Here is a 15,994-nt window from a genome sequence, read left to right on the forward strand (position 1 = left end):
GTTGGGGAGGTAAACAGACAAGACAAATAAGATGCATACAGGGGTGGAATTTGACACATGGGGTGGGTGAGCACAATTCATGGAGAATGTTGTTTGGAAATCGCAAGCCCATGAGCCCACAGATGGTAACAGTGGAACTGAGATCCCCACCCATGGGCAGTCAACACTGCACTTTCACAGCCCTGGGGGTGGCTGTGCTGGGGGCTGAGTAGGACGGGCAGGCTCACCCATGAGACATGCCACTCTCGCCTCAAGCTGGCGTAGGGGATCAGTGACTGAACACTGGATCACCCTACACATCTCAGCTCGGACCCTTCAAAGGGTGACGGGTGGCCCTTCTCCACCCACACTTGCACGGGGGGGGTGAGCCCCATTCCCTGCAGCGCTTCCACCCAAAGGTGGCACAGGACCAATGGAGGAGGGGAGTCCAAGCTAGGCACCAGAGCCACTGGTGCCAGGTGCACTCGCCAACTGAGGAGGGACAGGTGGGTCCGCTGGGACCAGCCTTCCCATATGTTCTGTGATTCAGTGTGTTTCATTACAACATAAACAACCACATTCCAGATTAGTTGTAAGAGCATGCAGTAATATTCCCATTAACTCAACAGACCACAGTTCCAACAGTTGAACAGCAAACATAACACATGCATATATTGAACAACAGTGGTTATTCCAACCGCATGCAGGGATGATTGGTAGCAACAGGCCACCATGAACGTGGAGTTTGAACAGGGCACATGCATCAACATGAGTGCAAATATTTATGGAACAATAGGACATATATCCCGACAAATATTTAAGATTACACATACCCATTGGGGTGCGGAATTGCATGGTTTATGCACAAACAGTAGGGTGTAGAAAAAACCTCCATTAACATCTTATAAACACTTTTACTCTACACTACATTCCTAGTGACTGCAGGTGTATATTCCCTACATGTATTATTACACTTGCCACCATGCATTAGGCTGTGTAGTGGGTTTGGCTAGTTCAGTCTATACTTGACCTATATCTCACATACTAACTGTCCAGGATGCAGATGTTACTGCTACATATTTCATGGTTGCATTTATATTTCTTTATCTACATATCTGGATGTTTTCACATGACATTTTCACTTCTAATTGTACAGAACCCTGCATTTATTGAAGCACACTTACATTTCTGGGGAACATATTAGCATGCTACTCGTGTACCAGATTTACTTATGCATGCCAGCCAGTAACTGACTGTTGAAGACTGTATATTTACTTCACAGTTACTAGCACTTCCATCACCCACTTTAGATGGGACTGTAGAACTCTGGGTTGCCAGCACTTTCTAACACATTACTATTTGTATAATGCAAGGGTACAACAACATTTCATACTAAGTGAAACAGACACACTCTGGGTTTTAGACCTTTATTAATGACATTACACACTTTTCCACAGGCTCACTCCTTTATTTGTTTTAATGGTATATATGGCAGACATGTTCACAACATATTATACCTTTATTAATAGGTTAGCACACTCTTTTTTCAGGCTCACTCACATATTATTTTATATGACAGTGCCTGCAGAGATATTATTCCAGACATTTGTTACCTTTCTTAATGGGTTACTACACTCTTTTTCTGCCTCTCTAATGTTTTTATCTGACAGTACATGCAGAGGACTTATTCAGTCCATTTTATGGCTGTATTATTGGACTACAACACTTTCTTTCATGCTCTCTCCCATATTTTATATAACAATACATGCAGAATAATCACTAACCTGCTTGGCGGCGCAGCCTTAGCAGCCTATCAGTATAGGCTTGCTGATTCATAACACGGTCACCTGCAGCTGTAAAGTAAATGAAGGGATATTGAGACATTCCTATCCGTTATACATACTCCATTTTAAATCCTTACATACTGCATTCCATGGCTACATACTCAGTTGTGGGGCATCCCGCATCCCACGGGCCTCCTGTTTCCACTGGTTCAGGCAGTCCTCCTTTCATCTCTTCAGGTCCGCATGGTGGTGACGGACCTGCTCACCAGTCCGGGAAATGCCTGTGGCACTGGTGAGGTCACGAGCTAACCGGTTCCAAGCCTCTGCCTTGTACTCCGTCCCTTGAAACTGGCCCTGCAGGAGTCTTGCCTCATGATGGTGGACTAGGAGCCAAACCATGTATTTGGACTCCTCGGTGCCCCATCTCTGTGCTCGGAAGTGCACTCCCTCTCCAACACCAGACATTCTGACCACAGATGTGAGCTACAATCAGTTATGGTGTGTATTCCCACCTGTGGGGCTTAAATATGTTGCAATTCCCGCACTTTTTTGTGATTGGCCATTTTGTAAAATTCTCGGCTGACTGCAGACCTGCTTAGTAATGGTTAAATTACCATTCCAAAGTTTATGAATGTTAATAGTGGATGTTTCCACTATGTTGCCATGGCTTAGTGGTTCTGTACTTTAATTATGATGCAAAGGGTCCTGGGTTCAAACCTTGTCATTCTTTTATTCTAATGCTGTCTAGATAGGCTAGGGGGTGTGGCTGCATTTAAGCAACTTAGCTTTACGTTGCTCCCCTGTGCCCTACAGTGCCCTAGTTGGCACGGCGCACACATCCACGCAAACACATTGTGCTGGGTAAAGCATTTTTAAACGTTGGGCAACTCTATTGCACTGGGTAAAGCACTATTACACTGTGGGCAAATCTGTTTAGCTGGGTAAAGCGCTATTAAACTATGGGCAACTCCGTTTAGCTGGATAAAGTGCTATTAAACTATGGGCACCTCTGTTTAGATGGGTATAGCGCTATTAAACTATGGGCACCTGTGTTTAGCTGTGTAAAACGTTGCTTAATGACAATCTATTATATATCTGGGTCTTTTCAAAATATATATTTTTTTCGCTGATACATTGTCCATGTCACTGCTTTTAATAAAATTTTAATCATATTTGTCTGGTATTATTTCAAATACTGATTTAAAATATAAATAAGGGGAGTGGTGGGACTCAAACCGTGAATGCCTTCTCTTTGTACATACGCTCTACCATTACGCTATTGCTATTTGGATAAAATTTGCGTAAGTAGTTCTTATATGCTCTTCAATGTCACAATTGCTAACTGTGGTTAAGCAATGGGCACACCCATGCAAACAAGCACAAATATGGGCAGTTATATCGTGGATTTTAAAAAAATAATAATATTTTCCGTTTTATAACTCTGATGGGGGTTTACAGTGTCAGGGAGTGTGGTGTTGGGTGCAAGTACATTTGAGTGGACTCGCTCTTGTCTGTTGACATTATGATTTTTAAAACTTTGCAGGGGCGTGGACTTTTAGACTGCTCGGCAGTCAGACACGCCCCCTGCTTGCCTACTCAGTCTGAGTAAGAGTTATGGATGAGTCAGCGTGCCCTTATGAATATTCATGGCACCCTGACATCATACCGTTCAACTGCAGCCTTCAAGTAAGACATATTAAGTCTTACACGGAGGTTTTGTGAATCCAGCCCTCTGTGTGTACTGCAGAGATTCAAAACAAAGATAAATGACAGAAAATACTAATGAAAGCAAAAAGACCAAAATTACATGCTAATTTACCAATCCAATATGGTGGAGCTATTCAGAAGCTATAAAGCAATCATGTATACTCAGTGCTCACTTTTGGCCTGAAGTCAAAAACCCTTTAGAATCCAACATGATTATACTTAGAAAACAACATATTATGGGTTACTGCTGCTGTTATGATGCTGTATATGCAAAAGGCTCTAAAGCAGGGTGCTGCTGCTGCCAGACTTCAGGCCAAGAAGATGAAGAAGGGTGTCTAGACTCCATTTGACTTATCATGGACTGCAAGACACAGCAGAGTATACAGCAAAACCAGGTACATGTGGAAATTGTATAGTAAATATGCAATATATTCTGCTCTCATCTGAGGCCAAAGGTAACAGTGGAACTTGTTTGAAAAAAATAATAACTGCTAAGTTCCATGCACAAGCAGTTATATGTCCCTAACATCATATATCTGTCTGTGTACACCAGTGTCAGTAATACTGTAAGACTGTGATGTCTGCAGCATTCACTTATTGACTTTTCACAATAATGTGCATCAAGCATTTTACTTTTCCACATATATATGGAGTGATAACTACATTAAAAATGTGCAAAGGCCAGTGCACAGTCATGTATTATTGGCACAAAGTTGTGGTGGAAGAGAATAGATGAGGGCAAACCTAGCGCCAAAGAAGTGAGTGCGAGTTACTGAATTGTATTACTTATTTGAAAGTTCTGCAGTATACCCACTGGTGTTGTCCTCCATCTCAGAACCAACACCAGTGTAGAAAATAAGTAAAAATTAATGTTCCATATTAGTACACAAAAGTAAATAACCCCCCCCCAACAAAAAAAAAGTAAAGGAAATGAAAAGAAAACATGCAGGTCATGTAAAGAGGACAGCAACTGTATAACTTAGTAGTATACTGCAGCATTAACCAAAGCAAAATATGCTTGTCCAGTACAAATGGGTAAAAGTGCTCTTGGATGTCCACTCATGTGGATGGCTGTCAATTATATATAACAGGCCTAATACAAATGTCAAAACCTCTGACCTTGCTAGAAAGTGATACAACACTCTGCTGCAATAATTTGCCAGATGGGCATATAAAATGTTCCATAATGTCATATTATATTCTTTGCAAATTTTAATAAAGTTACAGATAAAGGATATACATCTCTATAACACCAACAATGGATAAACAGTGCATACTAAGTTTGATATATTGTATTTTGTAAAAAAAAAATGTACCTTTGTACCAAGTTAGCTGTGACACTAGAAACATGTTTTGCAAGCAGTAAGCAGCATTAAGCTTGGTACTGATTTCATTGCCTACACAATTACCTTGATATAGTGCAGATTCAGCCTTGTGAGCATTGTGAATATCCAAATGATGTGTGAACTCAAGTACAGGGAATGTAAACGTGGTGTAAGGACCTACAAAATTGTATGCAAATGCCATAACTCTACAAGGACAAACACTGATAAGGGTTACCTGCTAAGTGCTTGCAAGTGTGAATGACTACACTGACTGCAGTATCAATAAGGATATGTTAAGAAGAAAGAACAGTCAAGTAATTTTGTCCCTACCATTGATCATCTTAGCAGAGGAACATTCCTAACATTGATATGAATTGTTTATAACAGCAGTTTTTCTGCATCTGAATACAATTCTGTGTGTAATTCTTAGGAAATAGATTACTCATTGAAACATATATTAACTTCAAGACAAAGCACATAGTCTTGTTAATGAAGCATAGCTATTTGAATGATGTTAGCAAAATAAAGAGAAACAAAGAGGTGTAGTGCTCAATTTTTTATTTTATATTTTATGACAAAAGATTATCTGCCCTGTTGCTAGTATTCCATCCAAACACAGATCTAATTACAAATTTCCAGGATAAACAGGATTTTTTTAATATAATGTCAAATAACACTGTTTCATATACAGAGTATAGGAAACCTCCTGTTTTATCTTCACAGTATAAAGTGTGTGGTACATAGTGATAAGAATCTGATCTGTGTCTTGTGAATGCTGTGATGTCCTGGGATTGTAATGCAGACATGGCTTTGCTTGTGTGAACACAATGATGTTTAATGAGCATATCTTCTTGTGGAAACGCAACCAAGTTGAGGAAATATCAAAAGTATACATTTTAACTGTTTTTTTCATGTTTCCTCTTTTTCAGTACTTTTCTTCTCTTGCTACCGCCTTTGCATGTCATTTGGCATTGCACACTCTGGACTGGCAGTGGTCCCTAGTAGTGAACTGCAATTTAATGCTTAAGGAAAAAAAGTGAAACATTTAATTTAGACAGCCTTCTGTAGCACAAATAAGTTTGATAGTGGTGCTTGGCAGTCAGTACTCTAGATAGTACTCAGTGAAGAAAATGCACCTGTCACGTAACTTTCTCTTTGGCACAAGGTGTAAGTGCAATGATGTTAGAGAAAGAAACAGCTGATGCAGGGTTCAAATTTACTGAAGTGGTAATTTTAATTCATTCACTCCAGTGGATCTCAGAAAGTTTGCACTGTAACTTCTAATGGGCACAGCCTAAGCCTTTTGACGCAATCAACTTATGTCCTCACATTTCAAACAAATGTTCATATCTCTAAAATCATAGGGTTATGAAAGAAGTATAAATGGCAAACTCTTCAGCACAAACTATTTTTTATAGTGGTAGTATTCTTTAGGTTCTAGGTCTAAACTGAATTTTATAAGTTACAGTAAACAGAGCTGCTATTACATTTGTAATATTTTATAAACAACGTACAATATCTCAGCAATCACTCAAGGTATGCACATACTTTCGACAGCACTTTATTCATCTTGCTGAGCACTTCCATATGAGGCTAAAGAGTTCTGTCTGTGTTACTTGGCTGTTGAGATATTTAGAAAAATGTGAACATTATATCTATATAAATTAATATCAGAAAAACAACAGTTAATATCTATACATCTGCACTAGACAGAGGTCAAATATTAATGCAGTTGAGTTTGCCATTGTGTAAGCTTTAAGATGAAATCTTTTAAAACCTTGTACATAGCATGGTTTTGGAATTATTGATGCAAATATGCACAAGCAATATCTGACACCTAGAGGCATCAGTAGGCGTTAACTGCAGATGCAACTGGAGGTGTCACTCAGATGTAATGAGTTAAAAAGGTGGGGTATGAAAATATTTACACACATTCTGTGATATCATTATGTTGCTGCTTGAAAATCAACTATTCTGAGTAATGCTAACAACATATGAGCTGTTGCTTGTCCCCTTTACCAGTATTTGACATTAGCTACATTCCTGCTAATGTGAGCCCGAAATTAAAGTTTTGATGTGGCAAGGAGGTGTTAGAAGGATGACTGCATCACTGTAATGCACTTTTTGTTCTGGTCATTGCTAGATATACCCTATGTTTGAATTAAAGTTTTCTTTTAGCTTTTTGCTATGTCATTTTTAATGTCTTCTGCATTTACTCTCCACTCAGTAGCACACAAACACAGTTCAGTTCCTGAGGGAAAAAAAGTAAAAAAATATATAATGTGAGGTACCTTGTGTAGTGCAAACAAGATAGCAATAAATTAATAAATTTAATCTATCAGTTAACTTTGCCTATGGCACAAGGTGTAAGTGCATTGCTCATAATGATCAAAGATAACTACTGCATGGTTCATAATCCAGTTCACAGATACTTTTGCAGAGGGCATCAGAATGCTATTTGTTTCCACATTTTGCTCAGTAATGCCACAATAAATGCAACTCATTAACATACCTTTATTTCAAGAAATGTGTCCTTACTGCTTGCTATAGAAGCCCAATATAATGTGCGCAAAGTTTGTAAAACATGACACTGATGATATTTAATGTGAAATGCACATACATTGGTATGATGTGCATGATATTTTTTGTTGAAATTATTGAATTCTTACATATCATATTTATGTGTGTTTATGACCGTATGTGTTATGAAGTATATAGATAACCTAACCCACCATGTCTTACTCAGGTCATGCAACTTCTTGGATATGACATATATTTACAAACACAAACAATGCTTTCACATACAAATACAGTCCTGTGACTAAGTAAAGTCACAAATATACAGGCATTGCTTCATTATGTCTATATTCATTCTTACATTATTATACCTCAAGCATCTTAACAGGTAAGTTTTCCTGTTGCAGTCACAGTTAATCAGCAAAGTTATGCCTTTTTTCTCTCGAGTTTAATTTCCAGGTGGTACTATTCAATCTTTCCAGTAACAATACGTCAGAAGTCATGCCATTTTTCCTACAATCAATCATGATAATAACCAACAACATAAAGCATAACAGAAATAGCCCATGGAAAAGCCTTCACATTTTGTCCTCAGTATTTGCACATTGGTTGCCATTGCACATCCATGCTGAGTGACAGTGAATGCCGTTCAGCAAAAAATTAAGATTTAATTTCAGCTGCAGTATTCTGGTTACTTTCATGATAATATGCTTAAATCTGTTGTGCCATATACAGATTAAAGGCAGACTAAGAGCAGTACAGTGAAGCAGTTACTGCAACAGTTCTTAGGCTGCCGGATGAAATGAGCTCTAAGTTCCTATGTGGTGTGCTGAGATGATTCCTCTTTTTACACACATATGTTTTTGCATAGTGTTATGGGTTCCATTATAGCTGTAGGTCAAATTATGATTTCATGACATTTTATATTCCAATCATATAGTTCACTACAAACCTTCATAGATTAGTACTAGGCTAACTGCTTTTGTTGGCCATGTTAAGGCTAGTTAGTTCCTCATGTGAGAATCAAACCCTGCACCTTGTGTTTATAAGGTAAATACCTTAACCATTGTACCAACCTCCCACCCAAAAGAGATTTGTCTCTATTTACAAAATTTGACTGCATGCTTTCAAGGGTTCTTGCCTAGGCATCAGCCAAGTGTTAGTAAATGTTTTTATTGCAATACTTTATGTGTAATGTTACCTACATAATGTTATGATTCAGCATTACCTTTCTTCTGTCATAAGCTACTTAGCCTCTCCCATCTGTGATGTTAGTCTTCTTCCTTCTCTGCATTTGCATAATGTCTGATAATGAGCACTAACTGCAACTGAGGCTAAATGAAAGTACACAGTTTATGGCAAAATCTTGTGCATTTTTGCCTTTGTGCATTACTCCTGTGCCCTTCACGCTGCTGTGCTTAGCTATGTTTAGCCTAGTTAATCTACTTTTGAACAAGGTGTAGAACTGAAGGTACAGCTTAAAGTTGTCATGAGGGCACTGAAGAGTAATATATACATTCTCCTTTTCTGCAATCTCTTGTCACATGGGAAGATAGTAAAGTAGGGGCTTTTATGTGGTGTGTTTAGGTAATACTCGTGTGTGTGTAGATTTTTCTTGCAATTCTCTCAAGGTTCAAATCTGGATGAATGCCAAACTGTTTTTGAATGTTTTGTATTACTCCTGTGGAAGTAAATGCTGACTACACCTTTTCTTAACACCATTATACTATTGTTACAGAAGTGTGCTTATTTCCAATTTTGAAGCCTATCTCGTATGGATCTTGCATGAATAATTATCAATCAAGCAGTATCACAACACAAAATGTGCAGAAAACAAACAAGAAGTAATGAGTTAATATATCTGCATTGTATATTCTTATCACCAGCTGTTCACTTCTTTCCACTACTTCTGCATCATCCAATAAACCCCTTTGATTCACAAGTGTTTCTATAAGACATGTTTCCTCCAGCACTAACATGCTCAGTTCCTCATGTGTTTCATAGTACACCTCTAGCATACATATAAGGATTGACTAACTGCAACTGTCACGAGAAACATGTAAATTATGACATCTGAAACATGAAGCTCACATATATGTGCTCTGTATTCTATCAAAAATGCCTTATTTGTGCAAATGTTGTAACAAAGCACCATAGAGTACTGCTAATTCTCATTCTAAGTTTAGCACCTCAGGATCTTATTATGTATTTATTTATTTTGCATTTGTTAACTGGGAAAGTATGTCTGGATACAGGTCCATTTTCAGTGGAGGACCAGGAAGAAAAGCTCCAAATGTACAAAAACAAGTGTAAATACACTGAAATTATTACAATGAGTTATCACAAAACTGAGATTTGTTTAATGATATGTACACACAGGTACATGTTTTTCTCACATGCACACAGCAAAGGTTGGAAGCAAGTAGCTGAGAAAGAAATAGTTAAAGATTTCATCTGAAAAAGGAAAACACATATATTACAGGTGGTTATCATACATGGTGTAGTGTTAACTTTAAATCTTTCCAATAGGTGGGTGATACACAGAATTTTAAACAGTTAGAGAGTCAAGAGTTTTATTCCTGTAATGCGGTTCTCATTTATGAATTATGTTTGAGTGGGGGTTAGTCAGGATTTGTACAGGGTTAAAACCACTGCATTTTTATGTATTTCCTAAGGGATTTTTTGAATTGGGATAAGGAGGGGTCAGTGGTGAGTTCAGCAGGAAGCAGGTTCCAGTTTTTACCAGCAGAGTTGGAGAATAGTGATTCACCAGCTGAATTGTTGGTTTTAACAGTTTGCACTACCAATGTTTTGGAAGAGTGAAGGGATTTTAGGTTACTGTAGGGGGTAATAATATTTTTCAGTATGGGTTTATTGTCTGGTTGTTAGAGGATTTTGTGAACAACTATTAGTTGGTTATATTGCAGTTGATAGGTTAGTTCAAGCCAGTCTAATGACTGAAGGTTAAGGCAGTGATGGGTTCTATAAGCTGATCCTGTGGCAAATCTGGCAATGTTATTGTAGCACCTAGTTAATTTACTGAGGTTTGATTTGCTTAGGTTTACGAAGATAGGTGAGGCATAAAGAAGGGTTGATAGCAGATGTGTATGGGCAATAACAGTTCTAGCAGATGGGGATAAGAATGGTTTAATCCTGTATAAAGAGCCTACTTTTTTATTAACTGTTTTAATAGTTTTGTCTATGTGAGCATCAAACTTGAGGTTGTTGTCGATGATCACTCCCAGTAGTTTAGTACTAGGTTCTGGGGAAATTATGGTACCATTGTTAGATATTATGGTGAGAGGTGGTGAGGAGACCTTGCAAGTGGGGGAGAAGTGTAATAGTTTGGTTTTATTTGGGTTTAATAGTAGTTGGCGACCAGTGAGCCAGTTCTCTACTTTGTTGAAAGTGATTTGGGACAAGGATTGTAAATCTGTGGGGGTGGTGGCAGAGCAGATTAGGATTGAGTCATCTACATACTGAATACAAGTTGCAACAGGGATGACTTTGTGCAGGTCATTAATTAAAATGGAGAATAGGAGGGGACCTAATATAGATCCCTGTGGGACTCCAAAGGTGACTGGTAAAAGGGAATGTATATGCTGATGCCTTGCCATCACCAGTGCAATTGAGTTTATCAGTGTTGCACTTCAGGCAGAGAGTAAAAACAAAGTTGCAACAAATAATTATTTGTTTAGGTTACACAATGGCTGTATGCATGTATTGAATTTTGACAAGTTATTTGGATTAACGAGTGACATTGACTCAGTTAAGTTAATCTGTTAATGTGTGTTTGCACACCAGTGGTTACACTTGTAACTGTGCTACAATGTTGGTTAATCTATTCCCACATAATCCATCACTTTCATTCTGCACTGCAGTGTTCTAGTTAAGAAGGGTCTGTTTGCATTGCCAATGCACATTTTGCAAGCATGAATCAAGACAAGTGACAGTGACACTATAAATGTTTACTATTTCCATGCAATCATCCTGAAATGACAGAAATGTTTGACTGATAATCCACTTGTTTACAACTGTGATTGTCTTTGGCATCCCATACTCTGAAAAAAGTACATGTCCCTCACAGCAACATAAAATGCATAAAGGGCAGTATAAAAATCTTAGCAGAGAAGTATGTTATTACATGGAACAATTACAGTGCTGTTATGCTAGCCTGTCCACACATATGTGTTTGTCCCAAAATATGTGATGCACAGTACCAGCTGTTCCAGACAGTGAAGTTTTACTAATTACAAATGTGCTTTTTCACATCATTAAATTGAGACTTCTCCTGTGGCTCTTGTGACTAATACTGTCCTGTCTAGATTGTGGAAATAGATAGGTACGAAGTACATTTCTCACTATGAGGAATTTGCGTAAGCATGTGGCTGGGAAGGTGTAATAACCAATAAATAACACTTCCACCAAGAAAAATATATATAACTTTCACACATCTCCCTCTGTACTTTATACTACTTTTTACACAAACATCCTCTCTGCAATATACTGATGAGGTCATCCTGCCATAAGTCCACTCTCTCCCTTTAAGAGTTAGTCTTTTCCTGTGGAGCTTGTGGTTAATTTTGCGCTGTCCAGATTGTGTAACTAGATAGGCAGACGGTTCAGTTCTCCCCATGGGAAGCTTGTATGTGTTGGGGGGGGGCTGTAGTGACACGTAGGTAACACCTCATTCAAATGTGCTGTGTCTGCTTCCACTAAGAAGAATACATTTAACTTTACACACAGCTCCCTCTGTACGTTATGCTACTTTTAACATAAACTTCCCATTTGCAACACACTGATGAAGTAATCCTTTCAAAGTGCACTTTTCCCTATAATTGTCTGATTTCTCCTGTGGCACTTGCAACTAATATTATTCTCTCTAGATTGTATAACTCATTAGGTAGAAAGCTCAAATCTAACAGTGTGGAGCTTATATGTGTTGCTTCAATGTCCATTAAGTGTAGCTTCCTGAATGGTCATACTATATCAACTTCCACTCAGCAGAAGAGTTTAACAAGGGAGAGGTTGCCCCCATCCTGTTATTTTACTTTTACCACAAACATCTTGTCTCCATCCCACTGATGAGGTCAGCATGTCAAAATTACACACTGTGCTTATAACACTCACAGTTCTCCTGTGGCTCTTGCAGCTGATTCTGTGTTGTATAATTTTTATAAATAGATAGGTAGGGGTTCAAATCCATCACTGGGTAAATAATGTCAGCGTGTGTCTTGTCATGTACAGTTATCCCCATGACAACACCCCCTATGTAAAATTCCACTTAGGCAACATACTTTACCTGACAGAAGGTTACCCTATAAATTTGCAGTACATTTAGGCAATAAACCTTTTTGAAACACAATACTTACATCATGCTTGTCAAAGTGGTCATATGAGCAACCCTGTGGTGCTGGCTTTTGATATTGGGCTCTCTAGATTGCATATGTACAGAGGGAGGAGGTTTGAGTCCAGCAATGATGGTCCATGTGTGTTTGCCTGTTGTGCTATGTAGAGAAGGACTATAATACTTGTAGCTGTGCAGTGTTACTGCGCACTTCAACTACCTTCATACATTTTTAGATAACATGCCAAGTTGAGATAATAGCTAGCAAAGACATTGAATACATTATGGGCCATTCACATACCTTGCAGTTATTGAATATGACATGTATATACAGGTACTTTCAATGTATGAAAGAATGGTGATGTCATCCATTCAAATGTATATTGTCACAACTGGAAAAGAACATCTCATGTGGCATGTGAGATTCAGACAGTGTTCTGTATGTTGTGATCTTAGGTAGTCTGTGCAAATCCAGTGATTACTTCTTAGACTGTGGTAACAATACTGTCTGCCATCTCTCTGTTATGTACATGTACGGATGGGGATTCATATCGCAATGATTTAAGCTCATTTTTCACTTAGAAATGCATGATTTGATAATGATGTTGCCATGCGATGACATTTGTCTTTCCCATGAGAACTACTAAGGCTTTTCCTGTGGTGTCAGGATAAGAGACTATGTTCTCTAGCTTGTACCTTAGTAAGGCATGTGTTTGAATCAATGATTATCTACAGATTGTACTTGATTGCTATTCTCCCATCCCAGTGATGACTGTATTACGCATCTCATGTGTCTGGATATACCTAGCAGCAAGCAATGTTGTGTGAGGAACACACATATACCAACATTATTTTAAAGAAATTACAAGCACACATCTCCCTTGCAGCAAGAAAATTATGTACTGACTTCAAAGATCAAAATATCTCAGACTTGTACCACCAGTGGTACCATGGTGCAGTCATTCTTTCCAATATCGTGTAGTTTCCATTGTCACATAGTTGAGTGCTTAAAACCCACATTGGCTTACTGTAAGCATTGCCTGTCTTACTACTGTTATACATAAATTACATCCACAAATAATATAATGTGTACTGTTACAGTCGAAGAAACCTCCCCAGTCCGTTTATCTCATTCAAATTGCATTATACAATCATATGTTATAATGACTTCAGATATGTGGAGTCTCAGAGCTTTGTTAAGATTTCCACTGTGGCATACGTAATTCATACATGTTTATAGTCAGTGGGCTTACACAGACTGCTGCTCAATTCCTGCTAAGGGGAACATTCTATGAATGTATTGGCATTACACAAACAACACTTTATGAAGTCATTATTCTCAATTTTTATTCATTTAGTATTAATGCAAATAATATATGCTGTTACATAAGTGCTCACTGTTTATTTTATGACAGTATTTGCTCTAATATTTTGTGAGCATGCAAAGTATAATCTTGTATTATATGCACTCCATTTACAGATGGAGATGTTTAAGTATTGCAATGTCATCAAATCTGTGTTGTCATTTGTCACTTCTGTATTTTAATTGCTATGATATTACTTTATGATACACATATATCGACATGTGAAAATGTAAAACAACTCCTTATTTATCATTGTCCTATGACAAATATTAAAGCATATCCCTTTCAGCTGTGCATGATCCAGCTCCTGTGAAGCTCATGCCTTGCTTATAAAGGATAGAGAAGAGGATACAGCAATGCAATCAGTTATTGCACATACATTCCCCTGTATAAACAGGTCACGTTCAATAACTGTACTGTATGCTAATAGCCCAAAATGGATCCACTGTACTTGCTATTATCTCTAATTGACATGTTATCAGTATTAATGTCACATTTAATACCATTTCTTACAATGTTGCATAAACTCCTTCTTACATTCATTATTAGCATGTCTGTTTTGTAAGTTATGTTCATGGGTAAACAACTGCAAACAGGATTCATTATTATTAACATCAATATGTATGTCTTCCTATTGAAATATGTTTATTTAGGGCATCATCATATTTGAATGCATTAGCTGTGTACATTTTCCATTTACCCATCCCTCTTAATTATCCCTGTACTGTTCACATTGTATTCTATGTAAGTTATCCCAGTTTCACATCCCCTGCATCTACATCTGTAAAAGTCACTTGCCTTTACTTCATAAAATCTGTATACACATGCTTGGGTAATTTTTGTTTACATTATTTGTTCATCCTTCCACTACCATTTCATGGCCACCAAAGCTGTTGCTGGCAACAAAACGGTACTTGTAAAAAAAGTATTTGCATTATCTTGCACTTAAAATAGCCTGGTGTTATCTGCATTTACAGCTTGCTTTTAGTGAATTTGTACGACTAATGCAGTTTGTTTGACTGATGTTGCTCATGTTGTATTTACAACAGTTGCATCTCCATTTTGTTAATCTATGACTACTCCTTGTGCTTTTCCACATTTTTCCCCATCTTTACTTTAATTTGCAGTTTATAGTTAGTTTTTATTAAAGTTGCTAATAGTGTGCTTATACTAGTCATCTGTCTGCTATTGTATTAAATAGTATTGCCATGTTGTTAAAAAAAGCGTTCTCCTTGTGCTGTTCCACTTTCTCACCACTTTTATATTAAACTGGTTTCATCTGATTTTCTTTTCAGGGTGTTGTTTTTGCTGTGGGCAGTGGTAGTTAATTGGCGATAGAGGATAATTTGCTGCTGTTTCTGAAGAATGGATATTGTTGGCTGGGGTTCTAGTTGCTTTTTTTCCTTTGTTCTTTCACTTTATCTGTTTGCATGTATTGCATATATGGTGCTTGAACAAAACTTGGCATTCTAGTAGAGAAGTATCTTGCACTTAGTTCTATGCAGGTATGGGTGTGCCGGTAGTGATTGACAGAGAAAATGGGCGTGGAAATGCCTGATGACTGGCAGGGATGCTAATTTGCATGTCAAGTCATGTGAAACTGCTGAATATTCATGCACACATCCAATATTACTTTCACTCTGTTTTGCAGGGGGCAAGCACCCTGCACCCCCCTTGCAGGGCAGTGCACCCCCCCCGCTTCTTTACAGATGTGGATGCCTTAAGGACAGGTGACCAGTTAAGCACAGGCTGGGCAACAATGCTGCTACCATCCTCGTAAAACAGCTGGTAAAATGTTGTTTTCACATTTAAGTCAGGCAGAGGTCAAACCACAACAGTTTCTGTAAAGTATACCTACTGTTACATTTTACCGTCTGAAAATGTTTTAAGAAGATGGTAGCAGCACTGTTGCACAACACTTGTAAAGAAGGGGAGGGAGGGCTAATATTACAGAAGTATCGGTAAAATGTA

The sequence above is a fragment of the Protopterus annectens genome, chromosome 1.part2 (genome assembly GCF_019279795.1).
Source record: "Protopterus annectens isolate FY-2018-M chromosome 1.part2, PAN1.0, whole genome shotgun sequence".
NCBI classification, from domain to species: Eukaryota; Metazoa; Chordata; order Ceratodontiformes; family Protopteridae; genus Protopterus; species Protopterus annectens.